Source organism: Salmo trutta, chromosome 26, assembly GCF_901001165.1.
Source record: "Salmo trutta chromosome 26, fSalTru1.1, whole genome shotgun sequence".
Taxonomy (NCBI): Eukaryota; Metazoa; Chordata; class Actinopteri; order Salmoniformes; family Salmonidae; genus Salmo; species Salmo trutta.
In genome coordinates, this window is record NC_042982.1 from 31992613 (window position 1) to 32006774 (window position 14162).

Consider the following 14162-nt stretch of genomic DNA (forward strand, 5'->3'; position numbering starts at 1 on the left):
GTCCATTGGAGGTGTACCTATGGATGTTTTTCAGGATCTACCTTCAAGCTCAGTGCCTCTTTGCTTGACATCATGGGAAAATCTAAAGAATGGGCCGAGACCTCCACAAGTCTGGTTCATCCTTGGGAGCAATTTCCAAATGCCTGAAGGTATCACGTTCATCTGTACAAACAATAGTGCGCAAGTATAAACATCACGGGACCATGCAGCCGTCATACCGCTCAGGAAGGAGACCCATTCTGTCTCCTAGAGATGAACGTACTTTGGTGCGAAAAGTGCAAATGAATCCCAGAACAACAGCAAAGGACCTTGTGAAGATGCTGGAGGAAACGGGTACAAAAGTATCTATATCTGTCACGGATATGTAGGGCAGGAGGAAGGAGCAGAGTCAAATGCAGGATACGATTGTTCGGTAGGCCGAAGTTTATTCACACCCAACACACTAGGTGTATGAAAATCACAGGGATCGCACAAAACCCCAAAAGGGAAACAGGTAATCCAATGAAGTGGGAAAAAATACGCACGGGGCGCAGCCCAGCTAGAATCTATACTCCAAATATAAAAACGCTGGAGCAAAAACACAACGTACAACCCCACTGCCTGCTGACAAACAAATAATCCCGCACAACACATAACCCCAAAGGAACAAACTAAATACCCTTCCCCCCCACTAATGACAGAAACGAAAACAGGTGCGGACCTAGACAGACAAAACACAACGAACACAGAAACATAGATCGGTGGCAGCTAGTAGACCGGCGACGACGACCGCCGAGCGCCGCCCGGCCGAGGAGGGGCACCACTTTCTGTGGATACTGTGACAATATCCACAGTAAAACAAGTCCTATATCGACATAACCTGAAAGGCCGCTCAGCAAGGAAGAAGCCACTGCTCCAAAACTGCCATAAAAAAGCCAAACTACGGTTTGCAACTGCACATGGGGACAAAGATCGTACATTTTGGAGAAATGTCCTCTGGTCTGAGGAAACAAAAATAGAACTGCTTGGCAATAATGACCATAGTTATGTTTGGAGGATAAAGGGGGAGGCTTGCAATCCGAAGAACACCATCCCAACCGTGAAGCACGGGAGTGGCAGCATCACGTTGTGGAGGTGCTTTGCTGCAGGAGGGACTGGTGCACTTGAAAATATGAGAGGCGGCAGGTAGCCTAGAGGTTAGAGCGTTGGACTAGTAACCGAAAGGTTGCAGGATTGAATCTCTGAGCCGGTAAAAATCTGGCGTTCTGCCCCTGAACAAGGCAGTTAACCCACTGTTCATTGAAAATAAGAATATGGTCTTAACTGACTTGCCTAGTTAAATAAAGATAAATTAAAAATATATAGATGACATCATGAAGAGGAAAATTATGTGGATATATTGATACAACTTCTCAAGACATCAGTCAGGAAGTTAAAGCTTGGTCGCAAATGGGTCTTCCAAATGGACATTGACCCCAAGCATACTTCCAAAGTTGTGACAAAATGGCTTAAGGACAACAAAGTCAAGGTATTGGAGTGGCTGTCACAAAGCCCTGACCTCAATCCTATAGAAAATGTGTGGGCAGAACTGAAAAAGCACGTGCAAGCAAGGAGGCCTACAAACCTGATTCAGTTACACCAGCTCTGTCAGGAGGAATGGGCCAAAATTCACCCAAAATTATTGTGGGAAGCTTGTGGAAGGCTACCTGAAACGTTTGACCCAAGTTAAACAATTTCAAGGCAATGCTATCAAATACTCATTGAGCGTATGTAAACTTCTGACCAACTGGGAATGTGATGAAAGAAATATAAGCTGAAATAAATCATTCTCTCTACTATTATTCTGACATTTCACATTCTTAAAGTAAAGTGGTGATCCTAAAACAGGGACTTTTTACTAGGATTAAATGTCAGGAACTGTGAAATGTATTTACCTAAAGTGTATGTAAACTTCCGACTTCAAAAATACACACACACACACACACACACACACACACACACACACACACACACACACACACACACACACACACACACACACACTCGTCCATCTCCTTGACAGGTGGTGCTACTGTGGTGCTTTTGTGGTGCTACTATCAGCCCCATGGTACAGATGAAAATATGTCAGTGTGAGATGAATCCCCTGTGCCCTTGTGGGTAGGGAGGTAGGGACAGAGGACATGTCCACAAGGAGAAGAGACAGAAGCAAAAACTCCTTTAAATCATTTTCACTTTCCTTCTGTCAGGGAAGAGTCCAGATAAAAACACACAAAGGCTTAGACACAGAGAACCGTCTCTCTGATAACAAAACGTCACGATAAAAACCTGTTAAATGAAAACTTTTAAAGATTTGATACATTGTGGCAGAGTAGAGTAAAACTAGGAGAGTTAAAATGGAGCATTTGTTGGAGTTTTTGACAATCTGAGTGCAGAGTATTGCACGTTTTTCTTTGAGGGGTGATATTCAGCCCAGCTGTTGTGTTGTAATGTTTGTGTAACGTCTGCTTCCAACTCATACCCTCAAACACGTAGATCCCCTGAACGCAGCTCACTTTCCAGATCCCAATCACCTGAATTCTAACCACCTGTTCACTCACCTGCATGTCATCATCCCACACTATTTAGTTCAGTTCCTTGGACCCCACTGTGAGGTATTGTTTGTTTTGTGACACATGGCTTTCAGAGCGCTGTGCAGCTGAACGTGATTCAGCTCACACCCAAGTGAGAGCTGGTGTTGCGAACACACAACTTGGGCACTGTTCCTCAAATCAGCCAAACATTACAACACAACACCTGGGCTGAGAGAAAACCTCCCAACGTGCACTACAGGGCTGGCTACAGGGCTGGCTACAGGGCTGGCTAAGGGCTGGCTACAGGGCTGGCTACAGGGCTGGCTAAGGGCTGGCTACAGGGCTGGCTAAGGGCTGGCTACTGGGCTGGCTACAGGGCTGGCTACAGGGCTGGCTACTGGGCTGGCTACAGGGCTGGCTACTGGGCTGGCTACAGGGCTGGCTAAGGGCTGGCTACAGGGCTGGCTACTGGTCTGGCTACTGGGCTGGCTACTGGGCTGGCTACTGGGCTGGCTACAGGGCTGGCTACAGGGCTAGTTAAAGGGCTGGTTACATGGCTGGCTACAGGGCTGGCTACAGGGCTGGCTATAGGGCTGGTTACAGGGCTAGTGATAGGGCTGGTTACAGGGCTGGCTGCAGGGCTGGCTACAGGGCTGGCTACAGGGCTGGCTACAGGGCTAGTGATAGGGCTGGTTACAGGGCTGGCTACAGGGCTGGCTATAGGGCTGGCTACAGGGCTGGCTACAGGGCTGGCTATAGGGCTGGCTATAGGGCTGGCTACAGGGCTGGCTATAGGGCTGGCTATAGGGCTGGCTATAGGGCTGGTTACAGGGCTAGCTATAGTTGGAATCACACGTGGTCTTGTGTCTTTCCCATGCCATTTAATACATGATCCTCATCTATGTGGAGAACAAGACCAATATTTAAAAGGGGAAAGAGATGCCAGCCAATGACACCACATCTCTTATCCACTGTATAAATACAAAAAACACGCCGACCGAAACTCCCACATTTGCAGCTGAAGTCAAGACGTGTCACAGCAGTTTTTCAAAAGTGTTAAAATGCGGGTGTTGCTACACGCCTCACAGGACACACTAAACCCCCAGGGCTGTGTTGCGGTAAAATGGTTCCCCTTCCCAGCTTTAGGAAATGAGGCTGGAATACACACACACACACACAAACACACACTCTTTAAGGACACCACACCAAATGTTATCGCGGGGGAAGCGGCATGCTGCATACAGTCAGGAGAAATCCAAGAAGAGATGACATCATTCTAAACCTGATTAGCCTTCATACAGATTTAATCATAGCACCTCATAAATTAGAGACTAAGACTGGCTCTCACGGCTTTATTATGTGAAATCACTGAGGCTAGACATTTCAGATTGTGTAGTGACAGACACACACATGCTGTAGAAGAAAATGTGTCAATATATCCATACTTGATCGGTGCTATCCGAGAAACAATGGCCAGACACACAGAGAGGATGAGGGCCAGCTGGTACCCTATTGGGGCCTTGTGAACATTCACAAAGCCCTATAACCTGTCACATGGGTTCAGTATCAGCTCAACATAGAATATATTGCACTTCTGAAAGATGGTACAGAATACATCACTGACATTTTGGGTTCTTCCAGAGAACCCTTGGGACTGCTGGAGCTCTGTGATTCATGTCTCTTCAAAAATGAGTGTGTTTGAGTGTGTCTGAGAGTACCTGAGAGAGAGAAAGGGAAAAGGAATGATAGAGACAGACAGAAGGATAGTGAAGAAGGAGTGGAGTGGCTTGAAATGATAGATAAATAGATAGATAGATAGATAGATAGATAGATAGATAGATAGATAGATAGATAGATAGATAGATAGAGAAAATATTGAATAAGAGAGATTGAAAAGAAAGGGATGAGTGTGTTTCACTGCTTACTGATCGAGGAAGGGGAGCAAGTGGTGACACTGCTTGACATCAACCAGAAGGACTCTGAGTGAATACATTAGCATATTAGCATATTCTCTCTCTCTCTCTCTCTCTCTCTCTCTCTCTGTCGACAGCCAATCATCTCACCCCATCGCTCTCCAACTTCTATCCCACGATGCCTCAGCAGGCCGCTCCGTCAAACGTTCCCTCTGAAGACGACGGCTCCCAAAGAGCAAAGACAGCCAACTGATTCCCAGTCCCCCTAAAATAAACTACACTACTGTGCTCAGCATGAATCTGAGCCATGCACAGATACCCATGTGAAATATGACTAACAGCAGCCAAATATATGTATGCCACAGTGTACAGAAAGAGAGATGGAAAGGGAGAAAGTGTCGGAAAGGTAGAGTTTGATAGCATGGGGAGGGTGAATCTGAATACAAACTGAAGGTGACAGTTCAGTTTCAAACCCTGTATTAGAGTTGCAACTGTGACATGTTGCACAGAATGTTTTATCTGATTTGTTTTCCTGGTATTGAGTAATAAATTACTTCCCATTTCCTCCTATTACAGCACATATCTCTGTGACACTCATATCGGTGAGTGATGTCAGCGAGTGATATTCTATAACTGCCAAGACCTCAGACATATGATAAGAAATATTATATATAATGTGTGTATATATATATATATATATATATATGGAAATATGCATGATGAGGAAGGGAAATAGATGAACAATACTCACATATGCTGAAGTCAGATGCTATGCATCTCAACCCTCTACAAGTCTACTTCAGAGACACACCATATCCTTTAAACTAATTGAGTCTCTCTAGTGGGTAGCAGGTGGACACTGCGCTCATAATGCACATTGAGAGTTTACTCAAGGGTGGAAATGGAAACAATAGCTTTGACCTTGAAGAATAAATGAAGGAGAGGTGTGTGTGTGTGTGTGTGTGTGTGCGTGCGTGCGTGCATGCGTGCGTGCACGCGCGTGTGTGTGTGCAAAAGAGGTTAATGACAGGCCTCGGTTAATGAGTCTGTGTGTGATTGTCAGAAAACGACAGCTTTATTCTCTAATGCAAAAAGGTAGTGAAGAGAAAGCACAACTCTTTCATTACCTCACCCTCTCCCCCCTCTCTCTCACTCCCTCTCCTCACCTCCTCTGTGCTGTGCTTAATGACTGCCTCTCCAAAAGGGCTGTTTATGCTAATGTTGTCATTTATCTGTAAGGGAAAGGGCAGAGAGTGGTTGAGACAATAACCTGGCTGACATTGAGCTCTCTCTCTCTCTATGCTAAGGGCTGAAGGATATTCATAAAGGCCTACACAAAAGAGTTGCGTCGCGGGCGTCTCCTCAACACAGTATTATGACTGGAACACCTATTAGGAGCACAAAGACACTAATGTAAGTCACATATCAGTCCTCTGACGGGCTGCTGGAGGAGAGGAGAGGAGAGGAGAGGAGAGGAGAGGAGAGGAGAGGAGAGGAGAGGAGAGGAGAGGAGAGGAGAGGAGAGGAGAGGAGAGAAAGCTCCTTGTGTACAAGCTCCTTGTGTATGCAAGCACACTGAGTGCTGAGATTACAAAATAGATTAGAGATGCTCAAACATGACATTTGAACACTGAAGAGCCAATAAGGCTTCTATCTATTACAGTGGCAATGTAAACACAAATTATCACTTTATCAGCACGTCGGGCTGCCCTCCGTAATTTCACATCTAAGTGCTTTTCATCAGAATGACACACTGTGCCCAGTCAGGCTCCAGATACATAGTGCAATTTGTTTTTCTTCAAAATGGCCTCCGTCTTCTTTCCAATGCTATAATCAGTGAAGTGAAACCATCCATTTCTTCCCCCCCATTTCTTCCAGATAGCAGCCGTCTACAAACGACAACAGTGGATTTTGATCAGATAAATATTGTTGGTTAGTAACGTGGATCACAAACTTGAGCAGACAGGTTTTTTATAAGTATGGACAGTTACGAGATGTCAAACTCAGATATTTAAGAGCTTGACAGTGGTTTGTCTGATTCTGTGTAGCCTACCCTCACTACCCCAATACTTTGTGCACGAATACAAAACCCATCTGCTTACTCCTGCTTTGTGAGTGTTGGGTTGATCAATGTTTGGATGGGTTGTTCAACAATTTTGTGTGTTGCGCTGACCAATGACAGGTTTGGCCAGCATAAAAAAATAAATATTCTTGAGTGGAAAGACAAAAAGAATCAAAAGCCTTTTTGTTTTGTGTGGAAGAATCCCATTTACAGAACGCTAGTAAGCGGGAGTTGTGGCGACATCACTGTTGTTTGTTGGTTTGATCTGAGAGATTACTCTTGTGTATCCGTCAGCTCATTTTGACTTTCAACATTAGTTCTCACGGTAACTGTTGATGAGCTACTAAATATTTTTTTCCCACTACTTTGAAGATCATTGATTTGTACATCCCAAGTACCCCAGCTGCCTTCCCTTTCAACCAGACCAGTATCTCTCCATTGTGAAGTAGCTGGGAAGCTGTGGAACAGAAGGTGGTCTGGTGAGAAGACTGTTTGGACCAGCTTCCTGGTTTGGGTTTACTTCTACTCGAATAAGCCATCAAAGTTTTCCAGTACCGTTTGCTGTCAGTTATGTTAATTTGCACCACTAATTTCTCCATGGAATTATTCAGAAGGACACAATGTTACAGAACGTTCAGATATAAACTTATTCTGAAGAACAGAGATAATTCACTAGAGTAGCACATGGGGATGTGTGAAACTTAACCCCCAGCCTTAATTTGTATTCAGTGCTTTAGATTACAACATTTACATTTCCCAAAAAGTTTTCCATCGCACCCATTCACTCACATGCCAAACTTTCACTGGCGAAAATTCTGAAATTGCATTTTTGTCCCCCCCGCAGTTGTATTATTGGAATGTGAGACAAAAAGGGGCAACGGTGTGCTTTAGGACCATGCGGATGCCTCCGAGCGGTCGGATAGACTGTTTGGAGTGTTTAGAGGGCTGGATTTAGGACCGCGCGGACACCACAGAGCGGGCTGACAGGCTGGCTGGACCAGCAGGGGAGAGTTGAGAATAGTTCTGTGTGCAGGTGTTGCGCTCTTTCTCCTAGTTGTAAAATGAAGCAGAGCAGAAACTGGCTGGTCTTTAGTTGACTGATGTAGCTGGCCAGGTAACTGTCAAGGTAAGTGCTCGTGTTTATTTGCAGTGCTGAGCTAGTTTTGTAACTGACATGTAATGTTAGGTAATGTTTTATCTCCTCTCGACTGAGGTGAATGAATAAGCTACGCTAGCTAGTAGCTACCACAGCCAGGTCAGCTCTAGCCTCGGCTCTAGTTATCTGTCAGATAGCAATATGAGCTGGCTATTATTACTATCTAACAGCTGTTGTTTGTATGGAAATGTTTTGTAGCCTTTGTTTTGTCCTGTTTCAGAAGTAAATGAACTTGGCAAGCATTCGCCAGTCGATGTACCATTAGAGAGAGACCGGGCCAAAAGTTGGCTGACATTAGCTAATCTTTTGCCTCAATCAAACTAGACCTGAATCAAACGATGAAACCATCTGCCAAACAATTGAAAATTGCTATTCTGACGTTTTTTCAGTGCAACGTGTGTTTTACTGGTCAGTATGGCAATGGACTGTTTTTCAGTGCAAAGTGAGTTTTATTAGTCAGTATGGCAATGTAACATTGTGGATCTGTCCATTTCCCTAGCTATTTCCCTACTTTTCACACTGACACAGTAATAAACAGCTCTAACGTTACAGGCTTCACTGTCATGGTGCACAGTAAAGGTGTGTGGAACCTATTTCTTCAATCCACTCCCGCTCACACCTGCTGGATTTCTCCCGCCCGCTACTGCAAGAACTGGTCCCAAACCCAACCGCAGTCCCGCAATGTTATTTTAGGCGTATGTGACGCAGCCCACTTGCCAGACATGGTCCCAGCAATTTTGCACCCTATAGGCAATATCAAATGCGCAATGACCAACGTGCACCTGATCTCGTCGGTATGGTTACTGACCTGGAAGCAGCAAGAATGATGACAGTGAGATTTGCTACGTGTTGCATAGTCCTGAAGGATATAGCCTATCTATTAGGAGGACGATTTGCAGGCAGAGACAAATACATGGGTAATCCACACTAATTGAAAATGAAAAGGATCAACTCTCGCTCACCATAGTAGCCTAACCTGTGTGTGTTGTGTCTTTTCCTTTTCAATCATGATTACATTTTTGGATTGCACTTCGACTCGCGTTGGTTGAGCGTCCTCTACTTTCCATTTTCAAAATGTATTTACAGACACTGTAGTAAACTACAGTCTAATTTAAGTTAATTTCATATTCAAGTTAACTGCCACGTGATTCTCCGCCCATGTAGGCAGCCTACTCTATTTCAATGAGACCACACATACTAGGCACACTTGGACTCGCACGCCCAATTAGGAGAGGTAGGCCACTGACGTTGAAGCTGCGAATTCTGAGTGTGGATAATGCAAAAACTATGTGCTTTTAACGGTGACAGGGTCCCAGCAGGGTCAGACAGCCAGGGAAAACCAATCTACAGAGCTCAGGTGAATTTTACAGTATATTAAGAATATAAGCGAACTATGTAAAGTTCCATCTTGAATTGATGGGTAGATCTACAGTAGCTACAGGACAGTAGCTTAAAGCTACAGTCTGGGATCTGGGAATAATGGTCATTTCAATTATTGAACCATTGATTCTATTCTTGGATAATATAATGTATACATTTACACCAAGGCAATTCTTTGTCATGCCTCATTTTAGGAGGTTCAGATGGTGACAGGACTCTCAGCAGGTTCATGCAGCCAGGGAAGACCAGTCTGTAACAGAGGTGAGGTGAATTTTTTAGAGATAACACTTTATTCTCTCTGTGCAGCAAACACTGGACAAGCCAGATGCTATTTTAAGGCTGTCTGACAAACCTCTAAAGTTGATTTCCAAACTGTATCAAGGGTTGATTGAGGCTTTTCCCGATGACACAAAACATATAAAACAAAAATGTGAGGAAGACCTGGTAGAGGCTATTGATGATGATGAATGGATACAGATATGTTCCAAATCAAATTTTATTTGTCACATGTGCCGAATACAACAGGTTTAGACCTTACAGTGAATTGCTTACTTACACGCCCTAAACCAACAATGACATTTAAAAAAAAAATGTGTTAAGTAAAACATTGATAAGTAAAAAAATAAGAAATAAAAGTAACAAATGATTAAAGAGCAGCAGTAAAATAACAATAGCGAGGCTATATACAGGTGTGTGGGATGCCCAGTCATGTTCATATCATCTCAGACATAAATGACTGCAGTTTAAGGCCATACATCGTACTACATGCCAGTGAAACTGAATTACATGAACACAGAAATGTCATTCCTCTGCTGGAGCTGTAAAACACAAAAGGGGACATTTTTGCATATGTTATGGTGTTGTGAAGGCTGGTTGAATTCTGGCAAAGAGTACGTTCTTTTATCTCAGCATGTCTACAGATTCTCCCTTCTCCCTGTTTCTGTTTGCTTGGAAATGTTTATCCTGGAGACTGTTATTTGAAGAAACTGTGTAACCAAGCATTTATAGCGGCTAAGAAATACATTGCCATTAATTAGAAATGTGGTTATCCACCCACAGTGTTAAGTTATGTATCACTAGATTTGATTTATTACAAGATTAAGGGTATAGATTTCATAAGGCCTGGATGCCTTATATGGAATACAGTATGACTAAAGGAGTCTGCATTGAAAACGTGCCCACATCAAGGCAGATACCTTTTTAGGTAATCCCTAGCTGCTGGGCTGCTCAGTCCTGGTCCTGGGTGTCGGACGTCATGTGGGTTGTCACTCTGGCCTAACACATCCGGAACCAATAATGAATGTTTTACTGAGATCCTAAAGCTGAGTGGGGTGTGTTAGGTTGGGGTGCTGTAGGGTGATGGGGTGCTGTAGGACGGGGTGCTGTAGGACGGGGTGACCCCTAGGGGAGGGACGGGGTGACCCAAATAAAAAGAGCTCTACGGTACTATTAGTCCTTTGAGATTAATTATATGGAGGATTTGCTGTTTTATGTGTGTTAATGGACATGTATTTTTGAGGATTTGTGTGTTTTTATGTTGTTTCCAAACCTTAAAAAAATGTAAGATGTGAACTGTGTAGGGAGAGAGTTTAGTTATTGACTAGACTGGTGTGGGTTGGGCGTGCAGGCGGCTTGGGCTGGCTGGTTGGTCTGGCTGAAATCTGATATAGAGGATGTCTTAATAAACACAATCAAAAGTCGTTGTATTTTTTTCCAAGAGTTATTCATTTGTTAGGCTATTAGTTAAAGGTACAACACAATACTTATAATGTAATTACCTTTGATCTAGTTCAGTCTTATTAATCACTTTAAAAAAATAATGATCTCTTACCTAGCTTGATGACTGTGGTCATTTTTGCTTACTTTTTGTTCAAAATGGAGATGGCATATTGTATTGTGTAAAAATGCAGGAAATTACCTTTAAATGCCCAACAAAATGTTCAGACATTCTGCCAGGTTCCCCCCACCACTTCTAAAACCAAAGTGGTGCCCCTGCACACACACACACACACTGTGCGTATGGTCTCTCTTGGGCACGCTCTGATCACAAAGTGCAGGTGAGTAGCCTTCTAGCAGGCTAGCTAGCAAAACGGCTAATTGCTCATTTCCAAGGGGTGTAAACATACAAATAACACCTTTATATTGTTAGAAACATAGTTGCTACTGACTGAATAACACACAGTAACATCTGTAACATTCTGACATGAACAAATACATTCTGAATTGCATTCATACCTGAAATGGGGGAAATATAGAAATAAATCACACAGAGATATAGCTTGGGGTTCAAGTCTCTTGAAATGAATGAGCTGGGAAGCCCCATGCGCCCCTGTAGGAATTCCTAGGTATAACTAATCAAACTCAGATCAGACATCAACAGAGCACACAGAGCGTACTATCAACATTCAGAGAAATAAATAACATTACTTACTGGTACACATTATGATTCTGTGTTATTATTGACTTAGTATTAAGGCACATTTAATTCTATCACTTTCACTCCAGGTATGGGCCGTATTGGGAGGAAGTGGTACTTGCTAAGCAAGCAGCGTGATGTCCTTTACTAGCATGTAGAATAAGCAATCACATCAACTCTATACATTTTCACCCTGTGAAAAAAGATTGCAGTCAGAGTGCAGTATAACTGCAGTATGCAGCAAATGCTGTGTCCAAAATAACATGGTTTTTTAAACTGCAGTAATATTGCAGTGTAATTGCAGTATAATTGCAGTTCAAATGCAGTACACTGCAGTTATTCTGCAATTACTGAGTCCAAAATACCACTTTTCGATTTCAGTTACTGCACTTTTACTGCAGTTTCAAAACTGCAATCTTTTTTTGTAAGGGCAATGTTAAATATTGCACCCACTGAACAATCCCCTCAGTTGTTACTCTCTCCATTTATGGAATGACCTCTGCCTGTGTGTCATTGGAACAGCATAGTAGACTACTAAAGTAGGACACTGGACGCAGCAGTATTTGAGTTTCTTTGAGCTCATGTACAGTATGAGTGAAATCAGGAAGTGTTGAGTCAGGGTGTATAACTGTGTCAGGTTCTGTCTGACTCTACTGTGTTAATTATGGGTGACTTCCTTAGGTCATGCGTGACTGCATTAAAATAGGTTGGGTATGCAGAGTGCACAGAACACCTATCTCTAGTGTACAGACACAAGTTTATTTAACTTATGCTGTGTTTGCAGAAAGAGTTGAAATGGTAGTTAATTGGCTCATTGTGTAAGGGCTGCAACAAGTAGTTCTTTGCTTTCAGAGTAAAGTATGCTACTGCAGTAACTCATGGTTAGGGTGTGACTGTGAATACAGTGCATACATACAGCTCTCTTGTTTGTTAGCTGTGAGGTCTCTACTTTGACTTTGAGGTTCCGTTACTGATGGAGAAACAGAGAGTGTTAGAGGAGTACTAGGGCCACACTTGATCTGCGGTTGTTTCACCTTTTCTGTTGTCAACACAAAGGCTAACTGACAAGCACAATACCCCAACTCTCTCCACTTCGTCACAATTCATTATCGTCCGAGAGGTGTATTGTTCTACATCTGCATTTCCTCACCGCTCCTAAAAACGTTATCAGGCGATCTCAGCCTCTCAGCCCCTTCCGTTTCGTCAGGCGTGTTTGTGGAAGTCGCTGCTCGTCCTTTTGTTGGATCCAAGGGGTTTCTGCTTGTGGCCTGACGCAGGGGATTTTAATGTAGAATGACTGGAGTAGGTCAGGTGAAGACAACAGTCAGCAGTAAAGGCTAACTAGGCCCCAGGAAAGCTGGCGATTCGCAAAATGCTGAGGATCTCCAATCTAATCAAGTCTGAAGTTTCAGGGGGAGGAGAGGCTATGTGAAGAGAGGGGGAGTCTTTGGAGTACTGCCGAGTGCGGAGATACCAGACCCACCTTTCAGAGCACTGCCGAGTGCGGGGATACCAGGCCCACCTTTCAGAGCACTGCCGAGTGCGGAGATACCAGGCCCACCTTTCAGAGCACTGCCGAATGTGGGGATACCAGGCCCACCTTTCAGAGCACTACCGAGTGTGGCGATACCAGGCCCACCTTTCAAAGCACTGCCGAGTGCGGAGATACCAGGCCCACCTTTCAGAGCACTGCCGAGTGCGGAGATACCAGGCCCACATTTCAGAGCACTGCCGAGTGCGGAGATACCAGGCCCACCTTTCAGAGCACTGCCGAGTGCGAAGTTACCAGGCCTACCTTTCTTCTCTTCTTTTCTATTCCATTGAAACAAATAATTCAATTATCAGTGTTTGAGAATGGTTTCTTCTGTCTCAGATCCCAGATCCCAGATACAAACATCAGTCATTGGGAGTTGGCGTAGACAACACTTCTGTTTTTAATTTAAGCTTGTTCACAACAATTCCCATACCACCTGATGGTTGACTATTGTCATCAACATCAAACAGTGAAGAAAACCATCCCACAATACTTCATGAAGCAGATAGCTTGCAGGTTTTTCTAGTCGCACAATAATTGGCTGCATGTCAGGAGTTCTAAGTTTTCTTCAGAAGACAAAAAAGAGACACCAAGTAGCCAGTCTTGCTTACCAGTCTCATGGCTCTCCACCCATGATGGGTTGTGTCAGAGACACAGTGGCACTGGGAAGAGACAACCATTTACCCAGCATGTGTGAGTGTTGTGCAAAGCTTGTAGTCTTGTGGTTTGAGCCAAGGCAAACAGGAGCACATCAGAGATAATATGATGTTGAACCAAGTCAGGTCTGGATGGACAGGTTTCCTTTTGTCTCCTTGTACGTAATACAAAGAGAGAGAGAGAGAGCGATGGAGAGAGTCTATATTGGGAGAGTGAGAAATACACTACATGATCAAAAGTATGTGGACACCTGCTCGTCGAACATCTCATTCAAAAAACATGGGCATTAATATGGAGTTGGTCCCCTCTTTGCTGCTATAACAGCCTCCACTCTTCTGGGAAGGCTTTCCACTAGTTGTTTGAACATTGCTGCAGGGACTTGCTTCCATTCAGCCACAAGAGCATTGGTGAGCTTGGGCAATAAAGTTGGGTGATTATTAGGCCTGGCTTGCAGTCGGCATTCCAATTCATCCCAAAGGTCTGTGCAGGCCAGTC